Consider the following 24,937-nt stretch of genomic DNA (forward strand, 5'->3'; position numbering starts at 1 on the left):
CTGTCATTACCGAAGATCAGTTTAGTACAGAAGAAGATTTTGCTGAACTCGAGTGATCAGCAGTCGGCGCTGAGTGAGTTCCCATTGGCTGCGGCTGAGCTCGGGCAGGGGGAGATCAGCGGCCCCAGCAGGCTCTCACTTTGCTCAAAGCTGTGTGGAGACAGGACAGTCTTATGCCCCGTTTCCAGCGTCCGTGTTTTGTGGAGGTTAACTTGCTGGTGCTGGATGTGTCCGTAAGCGTCTGTCCCCACTGAGGACATGATTCGCTTTCAGCAGCGGAGGTGTGTGTTTGACTTGCAGACACAGGGAAGAGATCAGAGACATTGTATCGGAAGATATAATCTCAAGTGCCGTGTGCGATCATGAAGAAATTGCAGTTTTATTAGCAGTATGGAGTGAAATCCACCTACAGAGACAATGACTGATACAGTTAATATCCGAGTGCATTAAACACTTGGATTTCACAGGACCGGTGCAGCGCCTGACTAGTTAAAATAAACTGAAGGATAATAATCGGATCGTAGCAGCCGATGTTATTAATATTGTATGAATAACTGGCCGGTGTTCAGGCTGTGTTGTGTGAATGTGTGCAGGACAATCCGCAGAGACAGTCAGTGTGAAGGCCAACACGATTCAGTTAACGTGTCCATTTACTAGATAAATTAATTAATAAATAAATACAGCAGATCTGGGTTTCCTCTAAAACATAAGGACTGGTTTAATAAATGCGTCCATAAACACCATGACTGAGACACACACTTTAGTTCAATTATAACCTGCTATATTGTATCTGGATGATTCATCGTGAAATGTGTGTATTGTGTTTCAACTGTAACTTGCCCTGGTTAAGGACATCTGATAAGTACATTATAAATAATACGGCAAACAGTATTGTTTGCAGTTACAAATCTGTAGTAAGAGTAATAAATTAAGGGAGTCACGCTATGCCGTTTAAAATACATATATACTAGCACAAATGATGACGATAATAATAACAATACATATTTGCTATTTATTTTATTGTTGCACATGGAAACGTATTCTTATGAGGACGTGCTTGTCTGAACATAATGTTGTCTCTACACGTTTAGCTCTTCCTGATATCTCTGAACAGAAACGTGTATTTATTACGCTGTTTACAAACATGTAAAGCAGAAAGAATAAAACAGACACAAAAGTCCTCTCCTTGTCAGGCTGTGTCGCTCGTAGTGTTTCCTATCTCGGTTTTTAAAACGAAACACAAACCAAACCCACAGTCGCTGCTGCTCATCAGAGGGACGGATCACAGCGGCCTGGTTTTGCAGTAAAAGCTCTGGACGCGTCTGAGGACGGCATAGCACGGCACGGCATGGCACGACACGACGCTTAAGCCAGTGGAACCGAGGCATTACTTTATACCTTTAAAGACAGTTATTAGAGGCACTCACATTCACAGCACCATATTCAAGTGGGGACTCAGGTCTACATGTTGGAAAAATGGTGGTTCAATTTTCTTATTTTTGTTTTTGTTTCCAGCTCTGCAGTTGGAAATTAGCTGTAGTGCAAGGTTTTCTATGTTGAGGTACTTCAGGAGCCACACAGGAGATAAGTCTCACAAAACCTGTTTGTTTCAAGGTGAAGGCTTCCTTTAAAAAAATCTAAATCTAAACTCTAGATTATCAGAAGTGAGCTGAACGCTTACCACCTCCCACTTCTCCAGAAGACTTTAAGTCAAAGTCCCCATGCTTTTAATTTATTTGATCAATGTGGTCACAGACAAAAGGTCAAAAACCTCCATCTCACTGCCCAATCTGAAATCTTTACTCTCATTGATTGTGGCCTTTGATTGGATAGAGGCTACCAACCTCTGGCCAACACACAGCCACCATGATACGTCATGATTGCAATGTGGGATTGGAGGTTAAGTGGTAGTTTTGATCGGTAATGTTTAAGCCAGGCTAGAAGCTAGTTGTTGGGACTCTCTTCTTGAAATCTTTGTCTTTTTCCTGTCTCCCCTGCATGAGCACCAGGCACCTGCAGCACAGATGACACACAGCTCTGATATGAGCCGCTCTCAGCCCCTGGAAGCACTTAACCATGTTTCACAGCATGGCAGGAGCTCCTACTGACCACACAGTCTCTGAAGACTGTGGACATGGAATTGCAGTTCTTTATGTAAGCAAAGCCCGTATCTTGACAAACATGGCATTCCTCCGAGCACAACAGTCCAAAATGATTGCGCTCTCTTTAAGGTCTGGCAGAGATCTTTCTGGTGGTGTGTACTGCCAGGGTTCTGTGGTGCTGCTATAAAAAACTGGGTTTACAGCAGTGTAAAGGTCACCAGTGGGAGAGAGAGCTAACCTGACTCAACGTTGTGTTTGTGGATGCACGGAGGAGGCTGACAGCACTACGTCTTTAAAACAATGTGTTAATATATCAGCACATATGCAGTTGGTAGCATTCAGACATCCTAACCTCCCCGGTTTTAAAGACCTGCTAAAATTTGCATATCACGAGATGTTTGAAAGAGTCCAATTTACTTAAAGGAAAAACAAGAAAATACAAACAAAACAAGACAGGCATGGTTTATTTTTATTTAGCAAAAAAAAAACTACAAGTTGGGGTAAAACATTATTGGTTGTAACACTACTATCACTTTCCTCTTCTTTGCAGGGATATAAATCTCTTAACATAGTCCTCGATTCCCCTCATCACATCATGAAAGCATACTTTCTGTGTAACCGGCTGTAACAGGCAGCCTCAATTTCATGTACCGATGCTGAGCAATTAGAAATCAGGGGGGAACAGAAATCCACCATCTCTAAAATTAGACCATTTCAGTTTTAATAAAGAAACAAAGAATCGGGAGATATTCGCCAAGGTTTCCTGGTTCTCTGATTAGGCCGGGACTCGGGGAACGTTCGCGCCTCAGAAGGCCCTTACAAAGCCTTTCTCCTGACCGTTTATCTCCTTTCTGTGACTCGTTTACTGTCTGGCCATAAACAGTAAGTCTTTATGACTGCTACAGATCTTACAGCCCTTTAAACATGGTCAAACAAAATGGTGCGTTTGCTAAGCTACAGATAACACATATCTTCCATTGCTGAAGTCAAGCACACAGGCATACAAGCATCTGTACACCTGGCAGCAACATTCTCTGTAACCCCCTCCTCTCCCCCCAGACAGGATTACTGTGCACCTTGGCGCCCAAGACAACTGCACAGCTAAAACACTGTACTGAGCAGCTTCAACACAGCAACCCTGCAACCCCCCAGCATTGAACTACCCCGGTTGTGCACTGCCATGCTGACAGGTGGCGGTTGGGGACTGTAGACACATCTTTCAAAGATTTAACTGATATTTACTCATGCACTTTCATTTGGCTTTATTCTTTTAATTAAAAAGGGGAAATTAGTTCTACCTCAACACTATCAGAAGGAAAGTGTGAATGGGAAACCTTGTCATTTTAAGGCAAACATATCACACAGCCAATCTCCTCAGGTCCCTCTCATAACAGGTCCAAACTTTAGAACAGGGTGTAGCACCAAGGCCAATTACAGCCTGCCCGCTTTACCTCTTTTCTATTGTGTTGTCAAAACCAAACTATTAAAGCTTCAAAGACACAGAGCTATTGTAGCAGTGCTTGCTATTGTCTTTTAATGGATGCGTATCACTGCTGTTCAATAATCAGTTTTCTTCTTTATACACACAATCGCCCTGGCTGCCATCTGTCTGTGCCCAAGCTCGTCAGAGGGTCTTGCTGTCAGGGAAGGAGAGGCAGTCGTGCGGCAGGCTGATGCCCTTGTGCCAGGGGGAGGTCCAGGCGGCGCACTCTGCTCTGCACTCTGTTATCACTAACGTAAACAGACTTCATATGTTTTTTTTTTTCTTTAAAGCTCATAAATTCAGAGTTTGCGATGGCGATCTATAAAGTGCTGCTCTCCACGTGTCATTATCTCACCCTCTCACAGGCCTCAGTTTGGGAACTACTGGCACAGGGATTCACATCAGTTAGCAGCAGTGAAAGGAAACCACAAACATCAGGAACATGTAGGAGAAGAGGGCCTACTTTGGGAATCTCTTAATGAAGGCAACTCTGACTTAGTCACTGCTTCACGTGGATGCTCTTGAACCAGGCTAACCTCTCTCTCTCCCAGTTGCAACAAGCAAAGCCCCAGGAATGAGGAATTCAAAGGACACAGCTAATCCACAAACCTGCAGAAATGATTGCACTCCTTGTAAAACCTCACACTGGAATACCTAGTTATTTCTCTGGGAACTATTTGTGCGGTTTTAGGAGGTGCTGATGACCTCCATTTCACAGACATACGAGGAGACTACCACTGAGAAGAAACGGCTTGATCAATAAACTGCTTTAGACATATCTACACCATTACCAAGAGGGAAACTGACTGATCTCTGCTGCAGTGGTACCAGGAGAAACTGGGCCCTGCAACAACATGTAAAACACCGGGAATGTCCTGCTCATTGACAGGGTATGCCATGATAATTCCTCATCCTTGACTAAACAATATCACCCAAGAAGATCCAATATCATCCCACCATTATCTGCTAACTGCCATATACATTTCTAAAGAATAGCAAAAATCTCTATTATTTGGCTCACAAGTTATTTTTATTACATGCAAAAAACCACAACAACAATATTGTACAGCACAATTGGCATAATACAAGAGTCAGACTAAACTTGGGACTGTGGAGCTTTAATGTGTTTCCCTGCAAATACACTGGGGAGATTAAAAAAACTAAAATAAAAATAAATAAAAAGTCTTGTTGAAATGATGGAATAGCACTGTAAGGCTATTTTTTCCCCTTTAATGAGGATGAGGAAAACAGATGTTGGGGAGTTTGTGTGCACAGCTTTGCCTTTCAAAACAAAAGCTGAAATGCATCAGAGATCAGATGCTGTGACGCTGAACTGTGATGCTGGTGAGGAGCAGTGGCTACGGGCCATTATTCAGAATGGTTTTGGAACAGAAGACATATTGGTTACATCAAGTGACAATCTGGAATAGGGGTCGGATTGTGATGTCACTGTAAGAATGTATGCGAAGGCCTACATGCTGAGACCGTTTGTAGCGCTTGCTGCTGGTTACATTCTGCAGCTCCAGGCAATACAAAGGGACACAGTTCGTTTGTCCTCTGACAGGGTTACAGACGGCAAATATATCCAGATTATTACATTTCATCAACTCAATCCAGATGATTATTTAAAAAGCCATGTCTAACTGCACTGTGGTACAAATCAATACCATAGCTACTGTAACTCTAGAGCAATCAATGCTGCTTGCGAAAGGAAACAAAAAAAAAAAAAAGAAGAAGAAAACCCTGAATAAATCCATTCTGGTGATTCAGAAATATGGCCATTAACAGACTTTACTGGTACAGCTCCACTTGCTAAGGAGGTAATTTAATTTGAATCTGCCCCCATGCTTTATGAATCATAATAGAGAATGCAGTACATGCAAGGAGGTTATTTTTCTCCATCTACTTACTATGCACTGCAGAAGATTCATTTTCTCTACCAGTCTTTAGCCACTCGCTCCTAAACTGTAATATTATGCATGGTACAAATCCCCCACATAGCTTTAGAATTGGTTCAGGTACCAAAGGATGTTTAGTTACCAAATACATGCATTGTCTCATGGGCCAAAAAAAGTTTTACTTGACAGTCAGTAGCTGGTACCCTTGCGGAGAGAAAACAGGAGATGGCACCATGTCTTCAGCCTGGCAGCACCACCACAGAGACCCATACTGTCAACCCCACATGGAGCTCAGTGAAATCCAAGCTGAAAGACACCGCCAGCGCAGAGCAAGAAGCATGTGTCGCCCATCACGTTTAAACAGCAACAGTGTTTTTACGCACATGCAGTTCAACTCGGGAGAGGCATCATTAGGTGGAGGCAATGGCTTTCCCCACAGGAACTCTATGGGTATCTTCTCCCTAATTAAATATTAAGCCCGTAATTATTTCAAGGGGTCTTTGGAAATTCCCCCGAGATCTTCGTGCTTTTAACACAGCATATTTACGGAGAGACGCTTCACGGAAATAAGAAAAGCGCCGGATCGCCTAAAGGCCAATAACACCACTTGACTTTGACTTCTTTGCTGTGATCACAGACAGTAGCTGTTCCGCCTGTGAGTACGTCGCTGATGTACACAAGGAGCAGCTTTACTTCATACATCTTTTCAAATATTAAAATAAACACTTCCCCCACCCCCCTTATGGCAATTACTGAATCAAACAACCAAGGGACTCTGCACACATACACACTGTGCCATAACTGAATAAAAAAGACAGCTGGTTCAGTGTGACTGAATGGCAGCCCCTTCTCCGAACCCCCTGCCCGGCATCACCCAGGCGTTCAGAAAATGAAATCCGATTCTACTTACCATCTACGTCAAAAGGTTTCTGTCATATTTGTAACGTATTTCCTAGAGGCCACAATAGAAAACCAAGTAAATATATCTCTGTGCAGAAATAGGGTCAGCATATATATAGGAGATGGTGGAAGTGCCATTGCATGGGGTTCCAGAATGACCGGCCACAAATGTGCCCTGTGACCAAATGGAAAAATCAGATATAATGGGTACATTGCAGACGTGAGCAGGGTTAATTGGGAGATGTGGCCTGCTTTTAAGAGCTGCAATACACTTAAATGTATGTGCCAAAAACCCTTCTTAATAACTCTGCTCCAAAGTGCAGCAAGCAAGTGAAGCAAGTTGTGACAGGGTTTGTTAGTTCTGTTGGATTTTAAAATGTTGATCTGTATTTAGACAAATCTGTCTTTGAAAGAACACAACCTAAAATAGAACAAAGTTCTAGGTGTTAGGCTTTTGTGAGAATTTCTAGTATTGATCAGCACAATATGAACTTATCACGAATTAATTCCTTTTGGCTCATACAGGGCCTGTGTGTATCTGCCTTTCTGTCTGTGTCTTGAGAAGTCTGTAGCAGACAGACACTCAGTTCTCAAAACATCTGATTTCCCTGCCTTGAATCTTTCAGGGGATGAGGTAAACATGGCTGTATTGATAACAAAGCTTCCTGTTGTTTCTGAGAGTCGTCCATAAGATTACAGAAGTGGTGAGGTGGATTTGTAGCAAAGGCTATGACATATCTAATCTACTATATTAGATATATTATTGATTATTCGATAGCCAATATAATCTCTTAGCCTTGCATATTGATCAATACTTTATGCATATTCATTGATTCTTCCAAATTATTCCCATATATAGACTTTTTCTTTGATCGCTTTCGAGGTCTCAACCTATAAATAACTGCACCTATTTTGCTTGGAGCTCAGAACCTTCGCTGAGTCCGGGGATCTTCCGTATCTCTGTCACCTGTTTCTCTAGATTATTTTATTACCATTATATATCATATTGATTCACTGTGATCCTGTGGATTCCTTACACATCAGAATTCTTACACGTTTGTAGAATAATAATAATAATAATAAAAATAATATTTGATAATTTATCTGATCAACGAATCACACTCCGTAACGTTCTATGAGGGAGGAACTATTGACAGTAAACAGAAGTTCTGCCTTTCTAACACAAAGCTCTATCTGCCCCTCCCCAGGTTGTTTTGTGCTCAGTGTCTATGGTTAAAATGAGAACACAGAAAAACTGAATCTCAACATCAGAAACATTGTGAAACAGCCCCCGTTGTGCAACCTGCCATGATGCAAAGCCAATCAAAAATATTGCAACACGTTTGCTTCCCTCTCTGTACACACAGTGCAGGAGGCACAACGGAACAGCCTGAGAGCCCACCGGTGTTCTAGAATGTGACCTTTAAAATGTCACCTCAAATCTTCCCCTCACGTCTATCTCCTGCCTACCGAAAACCTCAGGCCACTGAGGAGGCACTCACCGTTGACACACGGCAGCCTATGAGACAAGCAGGACTACTGGGCTAGAGAGAGAGAATGAGAGAGAGAGAGAGAGAGAGACAGACAGAGAGAGCTTGCCCTAAACAGGAGGGGAGACTGAGTGATTGCCGGTCGAGGGTTTAAAAAGCAGCGTAGTTTACATCAGCAGGCCTCACCCCCCAAGAGAACAGGGAACACGGCCAAACACATCCAGAACACTCTCATCGCCGCAGCAGTGTGAGGTCTGCCTGTTACCATGCATCATACCAACCCCTGGGCAGCTGCATGACTCAAATGAGCTTTTCCAACCAACTGCACCGTCTGGACTCCAAGCAAATGTACAGGACCCAGGGGGGGCCGGGATCCCAATCCCCACCACCCACACCCCTCATGGCTCTGTAGCAGACCTGGACATCTTCATTCCCCAGCTCCTGTAGGTGCAGATGAGGTCATACCTTTGTAATGGAGATTTGTGTTTGGCTGTTGTTGTTGCCAGCAGCACTTAAACTGGCCTGGTGCTTTTCGGAGGTTCATGACGGGAATCTAGTGGAGTCCATCAGTTCAGCTCACTCTGCACAGTGCACTTTCAGTTAAAGAAAAGAAAAAACGGGAGGTGGAGGGGCACTTTAAGATCGAATCGTTTTTTCCCTGTTAAAAGACCCAGTCGGTGACCTTTGTGAAATACAGAATTAATTAGCCTTTGAGCTTGTGGAGAAAAGAAGGCGTCATATTAGTAACATGGCATAGAATTGGGCTCCGACGTGTCATTTGAAAAACTGTTCATCTCCACGCTTATATGAAAGTAGCCTGTTCTTGTATTTTGGAAGACATATTTTGCATTGGCGAGTTTCCATCAAGCAGCACAGCTATAGGAAGAAAATAACCCGTAGCACAGTTCCCGGGGGTTACGCGGTACATGGAAATTCATTACAGTGAGTGCATTGATTGCAAGGTGTTCTTATCCCCAGGAATATGCCACAGTTTATATAAAAGCAATTGAATTTTGCATTGACTGTGACAGAAACACAAGTAAGCCACTCACCCACGTACACAACGGATTAAGACAAAGCACTTACAATATGACCTTACAGTAACATACAAGTCAAGGAAAAAAACACCTTTATGATCATCTTCATTAAAAACTAAATGCTGTCACCTGATGCCCGTGTCAGATTCCCAAAAGGAACTAAAAGAGAGGACCATGCTCATGGAGCAACAAATAAATACTTTACACCCTGAACCGAAATGTCTTGTTTCTGAGTTACTTATGAACCACAATAGAAAAGATAATGGGACAGATCAATACAGACACAGGTCAGACAGGATTATCAGGGCAAGGCAAACACTAGAGGGTATGACTGATCAGACACAGTTATTTACATGAATCTAACTAGGAAGGTTATTGTTATTTTTTGCTTCTCACAAGAATGTCAGTTTTAATGTAATATATTAATACTGATTAAATTATAATTACAATAATAATAATAATAATAATAATAATAATAATAATAATAATAATAATAATAATGTTGGGAAATAATACTTTATTATTATACTTATTAGTGATGAAATCTTGAAAGTCCACTACGTATTTAAAGAGAGTGTTTAACAGCAGTTTTAATGAATCAATCAATTCTCAATGCCATTAGTAGAGGAATTGAAAATTGGATTTTCCATCAACAAATCACAGCCAGGATAGTTAATTACTGTGCGCCACACTTAAACCAAAATGTTCACATTCAAGTCCATTGCTGTTTTTCATTAATTGCATAAACATTTGGCAGCATCTTAAAAGTACAGTCACCACAGACTAACAACAATGTGTCACTGAATGGGAAGGGGATTCGAGCAACACCCTGTTTCGTGTAAGCAGAGGGATCTTCAGTCTCTCTGAGAGGCAAACAAATACAATTTGATGTATATCAAAATATATCAATACAAAAATAAAGGTTTTGTGGCACAGCTGCTGATTACACAGTTGTGCAGGATAGCCTTCGGACACCTACAAAACCCTGGGCACCCTTCCAGTCCTAATCATAATAAAGCTCTGATCATCGTGTGTGGCCACTGCATGCTCCACAGTGCCCCGGTCTAGCCAATTAGGCGGTAAAACAGCCACCTTATCTCGCACTGTTGCATAGAGTTCATTAAAAAGCAGGCTGAAGTGACTTGATAATGTTGGGGTGTTTCAATTTCCAACAATGTGTCTACCCCCAACACACACAAACTCTCTCTCTCACACACACACACACACACACACACACACACACACACACAGACACACAGAATTTATTTCAGAAAAGAGCAGGTGCTGGTGGAATCTGCTTGTTTGCAATAATCCATTCTCTTCTTCCCTGCAGACATTTAATTTCCTACCACAGCTGCCTTGCTATCAATCTGATCAGGTATTTAGTGCATGATCAATATCACGTTTCAGTCAACAAACAGCCTGCCTCACTCTGAAATGCAATCCTATCCACAAAATGCCAACAACCTTACGAGCATTTACTGTAAGTCTGCCCAGACATATACACTTTCCTGTGTCCAATGTTAGCATCAAAGAGGCAACACAAACAACGACGACGACAAAAAACTAAAAAAAAATCATCTCTTTCCCGCTTTGCCTACATCTGCTACCCCATTAAATCAAAGCCCACCAGTGGAAATTTACACTGCCCTGTTCAAAAGGAATAAGAACAACGGACCAATCATTACCTCTGGAATATCTCGGGAAAGCCTGCCGATCGCACATTTTCCTGCATTCCATCAGGAACTAGCATCTGCTCTTTTCTTCAACGAATGTGAAAACACAAACAGATCTGTCATGCCTGGCTGTTATTTTTGTTGGTGTGTTGTTGTTTTTTGTGTGCAGTTGTGCTGTTTGGGTTGCATGCAGTTAAGCAGCAGAAGGAGGAGAGAGAGAGAGAGAGAGAGAGAGAGAGAGAGAGAGAGGTGCGTGCTTGTCAGTGCAGCGAGATGCAGAATCAACCAAAGAGGGAAATTGATTCTCCTCTTCCTTCTCCCTGATTTTTTATGTCTTCTTCTTCTTCTTCTTCTTCTTCTTCTTCACCTCTGCTGTAGCCATTGAGCAGAGTTGCCATGGAGAAGTAGGAGGCTGTTCGCTGAGCTGCTTTCGGATTTACAGCCAGATGATACGCCAGAGGAGGACAAACCACTGGCTAATCAGAGCTGGGCCACATCTTCCCTGCACTCACACCCTCTCTCTCTCTCTCCTTTCGCCCTCCCCTTTCTCTCTCTCTCTCTCTCTCTCTCTCTCTCGCGATTTTGCAATATGTTGTCACCAGCTTCACACTTGATTTGCATGCAGATCTATGCCGAAATGCAACACACACACACACACACACACACACACACACACACACACACACACACACACACACACACACACACACACATACACACACACATACACACATACATACATACATAGTTAGAAACAGTGAAGCATACATTCACACATGCAATGCTGCCAGTCAGCTTACAAAACAAACAGAGCTTCTCTTCACCGCACTGAATAAAGAAAGAAAGAAATATAAAGACTGTGGTTATGGTTTTGTCTTTCAGCAGAAGGAATCTGGACACTATTTTTGTATTTTCTTGTGTCCCAAGAGGTGGTAAGAAAGCAATCATAGGACATGACATATTGTGTTCATATTTGCTAGGGTACATAAGCCTATCATATCAACAGCAATACTAATACTGAGGGGGGGAGGTTTGACATTATTGCAAAAATAAAGACGTCCAAAAGAATTAAAATCACTGTGCTTCTGGTTTGCATCTGGATGACAGAGGATGTTTTGGAAATTGAGAGTAATTAATAACTCTCCCAAGATTTTTTCTCCCAGTTATTAGAGCCCTTCTGAACACCTCTTAACACCTGAAACCATTACATTATTTCTGGAAGACAGACAGAAAGACACTCTATAGCCCTTCAGCCTTCAGACAATGCGGTTTGAATATGCGATTTAGTATAACCACAACACATCGGCTATTAGCTTTCCATAATGATTAAAGGAAGTTGGCACACTTTCCTGATTGCATGGCTCACCCTAACTCTGCAGAGTTCTTCCTCTGAGGGAAAGAATCCAAAGCCAAGCCAAAGCATCCACAGCAAGACAAAATCAAAGCAACCTGGCACAGTTTGTAGATTGTAATACACGATCCTCACTGAAAAACACAGAGGACTGTGTATGGGTAGGCGTACACAGACAGCGTTGTTCTTGAGTCAAGAAGCATCCTTGGTAACAGGCTTCTCAAATTCCCGTTCAGAGCCGTCTGTGAATGCCTTCCCGTGCACAAGCTTTGTCAGTGTCTAGCACACACAGCACATGGAAAAGCTCTAAATAAAAACAGCTGTTGAGTAATGCATTGGGGGTTTTGTTGTGTAGGATTGGAGAAACAGAAATAGATGGCAGCCACAGTTTGGAGATGTACTGGGGCCGGAGAAGGAGCTGCCCTGATGCTGCAGCAGTGACGTAGCCACTGCAGCACCACGTTAACCCACTAACCCAATATCATCTATAGTCCTCTCCCCAAACACAGTCTGTGCTTTACATCCATCAAAATATTAACAAACGCATTTCTGATATTGCTCTTTCCTTCGGGTATTCTGGTCACAGTCCAGCACAAAGAAACAGACACTTCCCTCAGACAAATCATGGTAAATCAACCATGGATCTTCATTTCATTAGCCCAACAAAATAGCACAACATGCAACTCTTCAGACATAGTGTAATTAAAAGCAAACTAATAAGGACAGCAGGAGAACAAGACGGTAGAAGCAGAACCATTGACAAACCCTTTTCTGACCCTGGGCAATAGCAGATTTATTAATATTATATTATAATTATTGTTAGTTATTCTGCTCACCCAGCAGGGATGTCTAATTTAAAATTAAAAGGCTTGTCAATGTCTTATTTTCTTGCCGTCTGCGTAGTGTACAACTCCCTACCCTTATCTAGCCATCAGCAGATTTCTATAACAAAATCACAGCCCCAGCTTATAAATGGATGTGCTGATCGAATTCACTTATGTCCCTGTCTGGCCTGTCCTTATCGAGCCATCGCATGAATTCTGCCCCTTCGTTTGTGGCCTTTTGGCATTTTTGTAAACCGTTCCGCATAGCAATTTGTAACATCTCAAAACCATTTTGTTTCCCCAACTTTCTTTTTTTTTCTTTTCCCTTCTTTCTGAGAACTAATACCACATCCCCCATAACTGGTAAGAGAGATACTAGAACTCCTCGCTCCCTGCCCATTTCCAAATTATGAGCACACGCTACAACAGGAGAGTGAGGGTGTTTTACAGTCAGCAGAAAGGAAGCAATTGAACACAAGCGAGATTTACCTTCCCGGTTCGATACTACCAGCTTGAATCCTTTTAAATGTTACTCTGACTTGTTTGTTTTTTGGGATGTGCAGACATTTCTGTCACAAAACACTCACTTTTCAGAGCCCTGGTTAGTTGAAATTGACTCTGACACCTTTTAATTGCACCACTGATGTTGTCAAGGACCAGGGAGTATATATATTTCAATTAGGAGCTGTTTGTTATTTGTTCTACATGAAATTGTGTCAGTACTAAAAGTAACACAGCTCCAAATCAATTTATTCAGTCGGTGGAGCTCTTTCTGAAATGCTCGGTTAGATTAGTACAAAAGTGAGGTGATTACTAAATACAACGCTGCGCGTTTTCTGGATAAATAGAATTTGTTGCAATCTTAACTCATCGCAGAGGGGTTGTTCATTTTCAGCAGCTGGAAAATAACCTGTTTATTGTAAAGCCCTCAGATGTGTCGGATAGATTGATGGGTTTAAATCCACGACTTAAGAGAAATACTTTAATCCAACAGGCCGATGTTTTATTTCTGTACACCTAAGGAGCGAGTGTTGCAACTTTGTGAAAACTCAGAAAGTGCCTGTATTTGAGTCATTTACTGATGGCTCGTTATTTACAGGTGAATTCATTTAGAAACTCCACTTTTCAGATCGTGCCACTTGTTTCAGTGCTTGACTGTGCTAATTGTCCCTTTAACTGTCACTCACAGAAACTGGAATGCCTGAGGGGAAACTGAATGTTGTTTGCTGACACTTAACTAAACGCTTAAAAAATTATTCCCCACACAGACATCCCATCCCTCGTGGCGTAAGGGTCTCGGCCACCTTCAGACAAAGGGTGAACATGACTCACTACAAAGCACTCTTAGATGGTGCACACCACAAGAATGAAAAAAATGATATTCTGGTTGAGTTTTGGCATTCACCGTATTACATCACCCTGAGCCAGCCGATGAGACTTTACCCTTCTACATGACACTTCCTTATAGACTTCCTGTCGGTTTTCGTATACGCGGCATCTGAAATAGTTTCCTCTAGAAAAAGTCTATCGACTGCCTCGCAGAGAAAGGCAGCTCTGATAACAGAAACAGAATACTCACATTGCATTTCCAGCGGTCATTGTTTCAAACACAGTTGGGTCTTGGGCCTGCAAAGAGAGTGCACTTATTTTTAAGGTTACTCGAATCTGCTGCATTCTGATTAAGTTTCAGCTTCATATTTAGATATTTAGATATATGTGTGAAACTGGGAAATGCGTCAAAAGGAGGTCTTCAGCACTTCAAGTCACACTCTCCACTGAGGGCCTGTACTGCTGTAAATACTGCATTTTTAGGCTGAACTTAGCAAAGTGAGCGTTCTAGAGATATTGCTGTGAGGTTCATAAGGAACCTTACTATCAAAACAGCCCTGACACCGCACTCCTTTGGCAAGCTTTGTATACGCATCATAAATGTATATTAGAATTCATTTAATGTGACAGTACTTTTTTGGTACCTAAGAAAACAGGCTTTTAGTGGACACTTTAAATATGTCAGCAGGTTCTCCCTCTTACATGGAGATGGAAATTCTGACACTGTGCCGTCTAATCTCCTGCCCTTCCTGTCTCTAACCTCTCTCTCACCTCTCTCCCCCACTTAGTGTCCAATAATGGATGCAGCTCTTAGGCTTTAACAAAAAATCATCCTAGACATGACATCTCCCATTGCAACACACCATTCCCTCTCTTTTTCACACAGCTCAAATGCACTGAGCAAAGTTGCACACTTACGGTTACAGCAGCTTAAGAGACTGAAGGTAAAACAGGGAAGAAATGTTTTCAAATGTAGTTTTGTGGCGTGTATGACCACCAGAGGGGTATTTATCATGCAAATCCTGAGACTGTCAGCCTCCCTCAACAGGCGAAAGAAAAACCCTGCTTAAGAGGCTCGATCTTCCATCAAGGTGTGGCCCACAGCCACAGCAACGTTTGGTGAAACTGTTACATCAACTCAGCACGTTTTGACGTTTGTAAAAAATGTTTAAAAAATAAAGTATAAAATAAAGAAAAAATAAACCCTTGACGCATTTGCAATGAGCAAAGGCAGGTTATTTATAGAGCTGAGAGTTGATTGGTGTATGCCACTGCACTTGTTTTCTTTTAAATTACAGTAATAAATTACCCGCCCAGGGGATTTATGCTCAGATAATCAGCAGCCATGCGTTTCTCTGAGTGCCACCACTCAGTATGATTAAAAATATATTTTTGCAAAGTCAGAAAACCATACTTCCTTTTTTGTTTGTTTCGGCTAGTCCCATTGTATAAGAACTTGATTTTTGGCACTCATAAGAGTTCAGAATTATTAAGCTGACATCTCCTAGAACACACTCTTCCCAAAAGGCAGATCCAAGCTACTGCTATTTCTCTTCCATGCAATTCTGCTTTTGTATTTTTAGTTGTCTGATACCTTTGTGTAAAGCAGCTCATATTAAAAAACAAAACAAAAGGACTGTAAAAAGTTCCACAAGTAACAGATGTTCCACAGTCACAGATGATTTAGCAACTGAGTGTTTCAGACCCCAGTTACGTGTGGCGGTGCTTCATATTATAATGTTTCACACTCCCAATCAAATTTATTGAGACACTAACAGGGTGCATTTTCAAATTATTAAACTCATCCTAATCTGGCTGAGATCAAAGTGTCCATGTCTGGGTTCATATGATTGAGCGCTGGTAGCATGTGCTTCCAGGAGATGGACTAAAGATATCGTACTCAGGAATAAATATTTTGAACTTGGGTGATGACATGTAGAATTACTGAGGGAATCATATTGCACATAATAAAGGGAAGTATCCTGCTTTCTTGATCAAATGCCAGGGGGGTGATGGGCTAATTCTGTATACCTTTCAGCAGATTGTGATTGTGAGTTGGTCCAGTAAAGCAGAAAACTAAAAAGCTTACATACAGGAAGGACCCTGAGACACCGTGGGACACTGTTTAATATAACGCACCGCCAGGTCAGAGAAAGAGCAAGGAGTGGAGGACCAGTGTGCATTTGATCTGGGAGGTTACAATTATAACTAGCAAATAATAAACTCTCTCATACAGAGAAAAAAGAAAAACATGCTCCCGTGGCAATTTTAGGTTAGGATCTTCCAGTGAACAAAGCACATGTGCATGAAATTGCTTTAACAGTCACACTATACAGCTCAGTTACTTATTGATCTTTTTTGTGTGGATTAAAGACAGATCGCGAATTTTATGGTTAATGTTGACAGCACAAAGAGTAGCCCATAACTGTCTATTATTTTGGTGACTGTGCAATGACCGATGTGCAAATGAAAAAAACCCAGCTCCTTCCGCTCTCAGATTAGAGATGTTCGGCACAAGGGCGTCTTTTCCCCCCACTGTCCTGTCACAGCAAATCAATCTCACTGCCCCTGTGACAGAGAGCCTGTGGGCCTTGGAGAACACTAGCTGTGGAACCCTGCGCCCCGGCCCTGACACTTCCACAACCCACACAGCAGCTGTGCAGACCGGCGGTGCCCCCCTCTCCCAGCCTGTCACTCACCCCACACTGAGGAAAGGGAGCAGGGATCCTCACAGAGCGCCTTAAAGCGCAGATCAACTCCTTCTGAAAACCCCTCACCAAGAGGAAAAAAAGACCTGCGCTCTAGGATGACCTCAGAAATAAAAACATTTTAAGGAAACCAACACCCAGTGCAGACATATTTCATCCCATTTGCTTTACACAGATTTGATTTCTGATGTGTATTGGGACATCTAGATCCCTGTGCACACCAAACACGGCTGTGATTTTTCACACCATGATAGAAGGGCACGCTGATATACACCCACCCACCCACACACGCTCGCCCCCAAAAAACTAAAGGAAAAACAGCAGATCCATAGAGCTGGAGTCATCCACAACAAAAACAAGAGCAATCACTAATAATCTAGGCTGGCTTTCTTGCCCAGAAATACTGCTCTGTGCTCTGCAGTTGACAGGGCATTGATCTCACGGTCAAATTGTGATGAAAGGAAATTCCATCTCCTTCTGTACGGGTGTGGTGTACGGGGTGTTATTTTGTACCATCTGTTTTATTGCTCAGATCAGGGCAGCGAAATCCTGTTCGCAATGGCGTCAAAGGCTGTATGTCACAGATAAGGTGGGTACTCAGTAGAGCTCAGTGCAGCAGAAGCCTCGTCTCCATTCAGGTTGTTAACTTTAATGGCTCCTTTCCCTCCGTTATGCATATTTGTTTTCACCGAGAGAATAGCTCTGTATTTATCACCGCAAACAGCCTGGGCCCCATGCAGCTGAGCTGTTCAGTTACACTAAAACTCTTGGGGAAAATGCAACTAGAAATACATTTTGTTTGAAAAACTCCTTTAACAGCTAGATACGACACTGGGGAGACATATATTGCCATTCCCCATCCGATAAACCACATCTCTTGACCAGAAATGATTTAATTTCCTTCAAAACACTCAATGCAAATAGTATCTGGGTGTAAGCACAGCAAAGGGAAAACAAAGTGCAGGTGAAAATGTGTTAATGTGAAGCCTGCCAAAAAAACATACATTGCCGTGTCTGCATTGATCATTTCTCAATTCGGCAATCGCAAGCTTGTTTTGGGATAATTGAACAAAATTATAACTACCCCTACTTGTTCCATTGTCATTTACATCAGGGACATATGTAGGAGGTGTGATTTTCGAGTACAGCGGATTGCGGTGAGAACACGATGAACTATAATGTGATTTAAAAAAAAAAAAAAAAAAAAAAAATTACCTACACAATAGGAAACATTTTATACTGTTGGAAAAGAGTTGAAGGCTGACCTGCCTTTCCTGTATTATAACCGAACTGAAATTCATGCTTTTAACCTGCAAACGACATATTCACCTTGGAGGGCAATTACTCCATTTTACGATCATGACAGATGGAAAGTGAGAAAATATGCGTGGCCGAGCTCAGGTTAATCAGATGCCAGAGACCTGTTTACAAGCCCCTTGCTGACCTCTGAGCTCTGACCCCCGAACCCAGTCTGGGAGAGGCATGTAGACTGTACTAGGGAGGGGGAATTTGCTAGGAGGCGTTACTCATTCCTCTGGCACGGACTGGGAAAAATAAACACCGGATCACATATTAATTCAGTAGTAAATGAAGATGGCCATGCAAGACACTAGATTGTGTCCTTAAACAACATTCAGACAAAAAATTTCATAATCTTGCCAGTCGTGACAAGAGTTTAAATATTAAAAGCTGCTTTTTGGTGCTGGAGCTTTAACTGTTTCAAAGTTCACTCCCTGTCCATTTAAACTAAGGCTTCGTTCGGGTAAGTAGGGCTTCAGATGTATTCATATGTATATAAATGCACTATAACAGTACATTTGTGATAATATTCAGTGTCTGGATGTTTGGCGTTTTGAACGAACACCTCTCTCCTTCTATATTTGCTCTGCAACCTGAAATGTAAACGCAGGACCTGTGTCAGACACAATTACTGACAAATATTAATAACCTGTAGCGTGGATGGGCAGGTCATTTGCTTGCCTAAGGTTCAAGTGAAACAGATATACATTTTGAAAACAAATGTTTAGACCAGGTTTCACACAAAGGCGCCGGATTGATAAGACCTAGCTGAGGTGCGAGGTTGAAAGAAGGATTGATGGAGCACATCACCAATATCAATGAACCATTAATTCAGCCCTTAATAATGTTCATCCATTACATTAATGTCTAATTTCTAGCCACACTTCACTTCCCGGCTTAAACCTTAAAAGAAATCAGCATCACATGACTGGAATTCTATTCTATTTAGACTCTATTTTGGAAGTCTTATCTCAACATTTTGTTTGAAATGCATGACGTCTCCTGGCTATACCAGCAAGTGATACCTGCAGCAGTGATCCATGCAGTCTCTGTAAGTTAGCATATCTACAGAATACTTCACTGGGATTTACAGGGATAAAAACAGTAAGTATCAGATCCGACCATAAAAGGGCATTTTAAACTCCTAGCTTCTCTCTACACATCTATTTTGTTCTTTTTTTAGAAGTCTGTGAGGAAAACACCAGTCATGCATGACATTACAGAGAGACTAAAAACACTGGAAGAGCGTAATAAATTCTGTAAAGGACACAACTGATCCAGGATTCAGGGTATGACACTGGGAAATGTTTTTTTAATGACACAAACAGATCATTTGATTTATTTTCTCTTCAGGGTAGAAGGATGTAGGGGTTCTGCACCGTGTCAAAATACTTCAGCACTTTACGACTACACCAGTCCTGTATTACATTCCATTTCCCGATTTTTATTTTGTTATATTTTGTTTAAACAAAATGATCTCTTCAGGCATACTGTGAAGTTTCACATGTCCTTTCGAAATGTATTGCAGAAATACGGAGACTGACTCATGCTCATGTAGCTGTGCCTTATATGCCGCTCAGTGTTTAATGACTGTATAAAGCCACCAGTTCTGTGACCACAGCCCACTTAGGGATCCAAGTTGAACCGCTCTATTCCTCCTACGCCTTACGATTCACCTATTACTGTCAACAGTTAGGTTATACACAGGTACACCATCGAGAATGGATTTCAAACTTACATGACACTGTAGCTTGATTCCATTAAGAGCATAAAGACAAGTAAAGAAGCACCAATCAAAGCTAAGATGCCAGTTTTAAGAAGGAAAAGCCTTCATCATTTACAGAGAGTTGAAGAGGGAGGCCTTTGCAGATCTGAATGCTGTCCAAGCGACAGGGAGGTCAAGGACAGGAGCCGTCATTGAGGGTTGACTGGGATCACATATGACTCAGCTTACTGAGGGAATTGACACTGTCTGCCCTTGGAAGAGAGCAGTTAAATCTCACGTATTTTTAATCAATGGACAGCATTAAGCGAGGGCTTTTCATGACCAGTTTCTCTAAACCATGGGAGAAGAGGCTGACCATTTGCCCTCGGCCATTGTGACAAAGAGTTCATCCAGATAGAGTGAGGACACCGTACTTCACGCGGGAATTCATTTTATTCCCTTATAACGTTGAAGGAAAAAACGATAAACGTTCACAGTTTTTTCAAATCCCCTGCCTGCTCCGCTGAAGCACTGGCTCCCTCTGGGAATGTCAGAGAGCAAACGCACCAGCTCGGCTGTCTTCTGCCCAGAACTGCTGGCACAGCAACAGTGCCTGAACTGACAGCTCTGAGTGTTATTCAAGAGTGACTCGACATGCAAAGTGAGGAGCTTTTGGTTTCTCACTGCTTCCTTATTTCATTTCAATTTTTTGGTGCGTTTCTTATGAGAACCAGGTTGGGGAGTCTGGAGTGAGCAACCACAAAGGTTCAAATGGTTAATAGGGTTCTCAAGGCCAAACTGACAAGTAAAGAAACATCCCCTGTACATAAGAACATAAGAAAGTTTACAAATGAGAGGAGGCCAAGGATACAAGGATCCTATCCAGTCTATTTTTAAATGTTCACAAATTTTAAGCTTCTACCACATCGCTGGAGAGTTTGTTCCAGATTGTGACAACCCTCTGTGTGAAGAAGTGTCTCCTGTTTTCCGTTTTGAATGCCTTGAAGCCCAATTTCCATTTGTGTCCCCGGGTCCGTGTGTCCCTGCTGATCTGCAAAAGCTCCTCTGGTTTGATGTGGTCGATGCCCTTCATGATTTTGAAGACTTGAATCAAGTCCGCACGTAGTCTCCTCTGTTCCAGGTGAAAAGGTTCAGTTCCTCAGTCTCTCAGTAGGACATTCCCTTCAGACCTGGAATAAGTCTGGTTGCTCTACTCTGAACTGCCTCTAGAGCAGCGATATCTTCCTTGAAGTGTGGAGACCAGAACTGTCCACAGTATCCAGATGAGCTCTATCTAATGCATTGTACAGTCTGAACATCACTGCCCTTGTTTTAAATTCTACACTTTTGACAATATACCCTAACACTGTTTGCCTATTTTATTGCTTCTCCACATTGTTTGGATGGAGAAAGTGAGGAGTCCATGTAGACTCCTAGGTCTTTCTCATGCATTACTTCCCCTAGTTCTGCTCCTCCCATTGTGTAATTATAGTGGACATTCATGTTACCTGCATGTAATACCTTGCACTTGTCCACATTGAATTTCATCTGCCAGGTGTCAGCCCACAACTGAATATTATCTAAGATCCCTGTATTACTTGCGGAATGGGCTGGAACAAAGACTTTGCAACTTATCAAACTCTAGAGCCAAGGTCACACAGCCATGTTTCGAGACCTGCCAGTTGGAGAATAGAGGAGGGGATGTAAAGCAAACAATACGACTCGGCCTCCTGCTTTAAACTGTTACCATCCATCACATCCTCTAAGTGAAAGCCCTTTGGACATACCCTACCTGGAAATTTCATAATGAACATTGAGAGCCCCGTGCAGCCTTCACAAAGCAAAGCAAAGCTGCTACAGCAAAGAGCTCTGTAATTACAATATGCTGAAATGTCACCCGGCCTCTATTTGCAGTTACCTACAGGGTCAGGTTGTGTCAATGATCTGCAGTGCGTATCGAGCCACACATAATGGCAACTTACTGAATATCAGGCAGGCTGTTTTGTTAACTGGGAAACAGATTTTTCCACTGTGATGTTGCAGCTTACTGTAACTAATTGAATTAAGTGAAGATCTGACACTGTGCAAGCACTGTTTACTTTGTAGGGTTTGCCCATTTTGTTTTCTGTTCCATTTGGCATTTATCTATCGGGTAATGTGTGTGTCTTTGCGCTGGGCTGGATTGTGTTCGAAACTAGGAAGCAGAAGTGGTAAAGGCAGCCCCCAGTAGGGGCAGTGAGAAGGGAGAGGCGGTGTGGGTGAGGAGACAGTGAAATGAAAATGCATGCACACACACACGCATAAACACACGCATGAACAGAGCCACAGTGTTCCATATTAAAAATTAAAAAAAAATGCAAAGGAAAAAATCTAACCTTGCAGGTGTGTCAATGCAAATCAACTGGAAAAAAATAATAATCCCCCTGCAGAACGCCATCTAGGCCTAATTACAAATATTCTTCTAACCTCAAAGTTGTCATCACCTCCTTTCCAGCATTCATGAAACGGCGTTCACAGTCAGAGATGAACAGTCTGATTTTGCAGAGATACTATGAGGAGACAGTTGCTCCAACAGCAAAAGGTTTTAAACAACTGGTCGCCTCTTTCACTGCTTAATACATTCCCGTCCTGAGTCCTCTCATCCTCATCCCCTGGCATTCACTTTTCAATAGGACTGCATTTGTGCTATTCCACAGGAGAACATACAATCCACCCAAGAATTCTCCTGCTGCTCCACACAAACGGAAATGCCCTCCTCAGACCCCAGTTTGCATTTTTGCTTCATCAAAATAAAACCGAATAGGAATGTTAGTGTGCTTTATATTCAGGACAGAGCGTGTGTGTGTGTGTGTGTGTGTGTGTGTGATTGAGTTTTCATGTGTGTGTGCGTAAGGAAGGCATAAAGGAAAATGGCTGGGTATATAAAAGCACTTGCTCTAATGGGTTTTAAAGGGAGCTGTGTGGCAGCCCCACTTCACTTCCCACCAAGTCTCTTGCGTCCCGCTAACTAGGCGGCCAGCCCGAGGGAGCCTCCGCCACAGCACAGCACAGCCCCTGAGCACGGAGCCTGCAGACACACACCCCCGGCCCCCAGCACACAGCTCTCACAACCCAGCCTGTACCCACAACAACACACCACTGAACAAGCAATAAAAAGAGCAGTCTTCCATTTTTTTGCAGATCACATGCGTTAATGAAATGTCTCCAGAGATTGACAATGCTGGAGATGGAGATCCAATCAGCACACAGGCTGGCCCATATAAGTCCAGAGTATGGAATTGCGTTGTTAACACTGCTATTATAGCCGTTTTTTACGTTTCTGTGCACCTCGGATTAAACTCCTTGTTCTGAGTGAAGGGCCCATGTTAGTCTGGTATGGCATGTAATTTATTGAAACTCTGTTCAAGTATCGAAGAAACCAGCAGAGCAACTCACAAATTACCATCCACAGCTCCACGTGCTTCCAATTGTAACTCTGCCCAGATGCATTCCCATTTTGTTTCCTTACAACAGATTTGATGGATGCATTTTAAAAAACAGTTTATTTAATCAAGAAAGCATCACACTGACACAGTAAGCAGAGAGAAGGCAAAAAAACGCATCCAATCCCAATACCATTAGTGTCTGGACTTCCTCCAGCATGAAATCTGGAAAATATATGGCACCTGCGATGACATCTGTGACATGCAGCCTCCAGCACAGTATGATCCAAGGCTTGTGCTTTTCCTTGGGCCATGTATAACTAAGATTAATCATCTATTAAGCAAAGTCACCCATTTCATTATTACATTAATTTATAATTTACAATACACACAATAAAAGGCTTTCAAGTTATCACAAGAAACTAATTAATATAAAGGCCGAACCTTGCAATGTGTATTACAATGCCGAAATCCATCAAATGTCTTTAGTGATGATTCCCGTAATGTCTAAACTACATGTTGCGAGGGCTGTGACTGCATGGTTGGTCATAAACATTTACATTTTTTGCAACTAAAATGACCTCTTCTTAGTCATTGGATATTTTAATATTTGTTTCTGAAGCAGCAGGTTTCGATGGCGTCTCTTAATCTCGTTCAAAAGCACTGTTATTAAGTGCTCTGTAGTAAATCAGGATTGAATGAAACCTCCCTAGTTTAGCACCTGCTCCCGCATTATTAACAGTTTTATTAGCATGAGGAATTGCTGAGCATTTCTTTTTGCTCCGAGAGGCAAGAAGATGTAGAACAGCAAAAACATCTCTTAAAAGTAAATGAGAACTAGACGTTTTTATCCTAATGGATTACGAGAATGCATCTTTCCTCTCACGGACGAAGAGAAAGCAATCAAACATTTAGGTTTTATCTGCGAGGGCCATGAGGGTGGTCTGTGCTCCTGTGATGACGCAGTGTTTGACGAATTGTAAAAGGGATAAACCTTGAGGCCTATGGAATCAATCCGTAAGTTTCTGCAACGGGTTCAGTGAGCTGTTTGAAACTGTATTTACATTAAAGATTTTCTACAGCCTGCAAGTTAGCCAGGCCACTATATACAGGATCCTCAGAGCCCGTTATCTCCTTGACAACACCAATATATCTGCACACAGCCAGCCTGCTGAACACAGGGAGAACACAGCCAGATTGCAATCCCAGAGAGCCCCTCAGGGTTCATTGGGGGGCTGAATCAACGACTAACAATCATGTTACTATTGACTATTAATTAAGCCAATAATTGCTTCAAATAAGCAATTTATATCTCAGATGGAACGAAAACCAGAAGCCTGGAGAACATTGGTTTAAGTTGTCAAGGATAAATGCTACATGCTAAAGGTTAGAGAACTGACACTGAACTTACGTCTCCATCAGATTTAGGTTAAACTGGCCCATACAAACCTGTCATGGAGAGAGCTCGATGTTTCTGTTGGTTTAATTCTATATCAAATATTTGGTTTCTCTGGGTTTCTTCTTCTTCTGATAACTACAGTGAATGGACCTGCAGCCAACTCTGGTCTGAACCTCGATGTTTCCTGTAGGCCTACCTTGGCATGTTCTAATGTGCTGGTCTGCTTGTTTCAGAGAAATAACAGCCCACACTGGAGACACATAAGTGACTCCACAAGGCATTACACGCCTTCTTAATGTCCAATTAGGCTTCAG

At 42.2% G+C, this 24,937-nt stretch overlaps 1 protein-coding gene across 5 annotated transcripts in view; it reads right to left on the reverse strand.

Annotated features, from left to right (window-relative positions):
• pitpnm2 (phosphatidylinositol transfer protein, membrane-associated 2) overlaps positions 1 to 24,937 on the reverse strand; it is a 101,578-nt gene that overhangs the window by 57,660 nt on the left and 18,981 nt on the right. Inside the window, exon 1 of one of the 5 annotated variants that reach the window (XM_066689892.1) lies at positions 14,341 to 14,387. The exons of 3 other annotated variants lie outside the window; for them this stretch is intronic. The gene's annotated coding sequence lies outside the window, so the exon portion shown is untranslated. Of the gene's footprint in view, positions 1 to 10,598; positions 11,058 to 14,340; positions 14,388 to 24,937 lie in introns of those variants that run through there. One more of the 5 variants, XM_066689891.1, reaches the window with a different exon arrangement.

The sequence above is a fragment of the Amia ocellicauda genome, chromosome 17, assembly GCF_036373705.1.
Source record: "Amia ocellicauda isolate fAmiCal2 chromosome 17, fAmiCal2.hap1, whole genome shotgun sequence".
Lineage (NCBI taxonomy): Eukaryota > Metazoa > Chordata > Actinopteri > Amiiformes > Amiidae > Amia > Amia ocellicauda.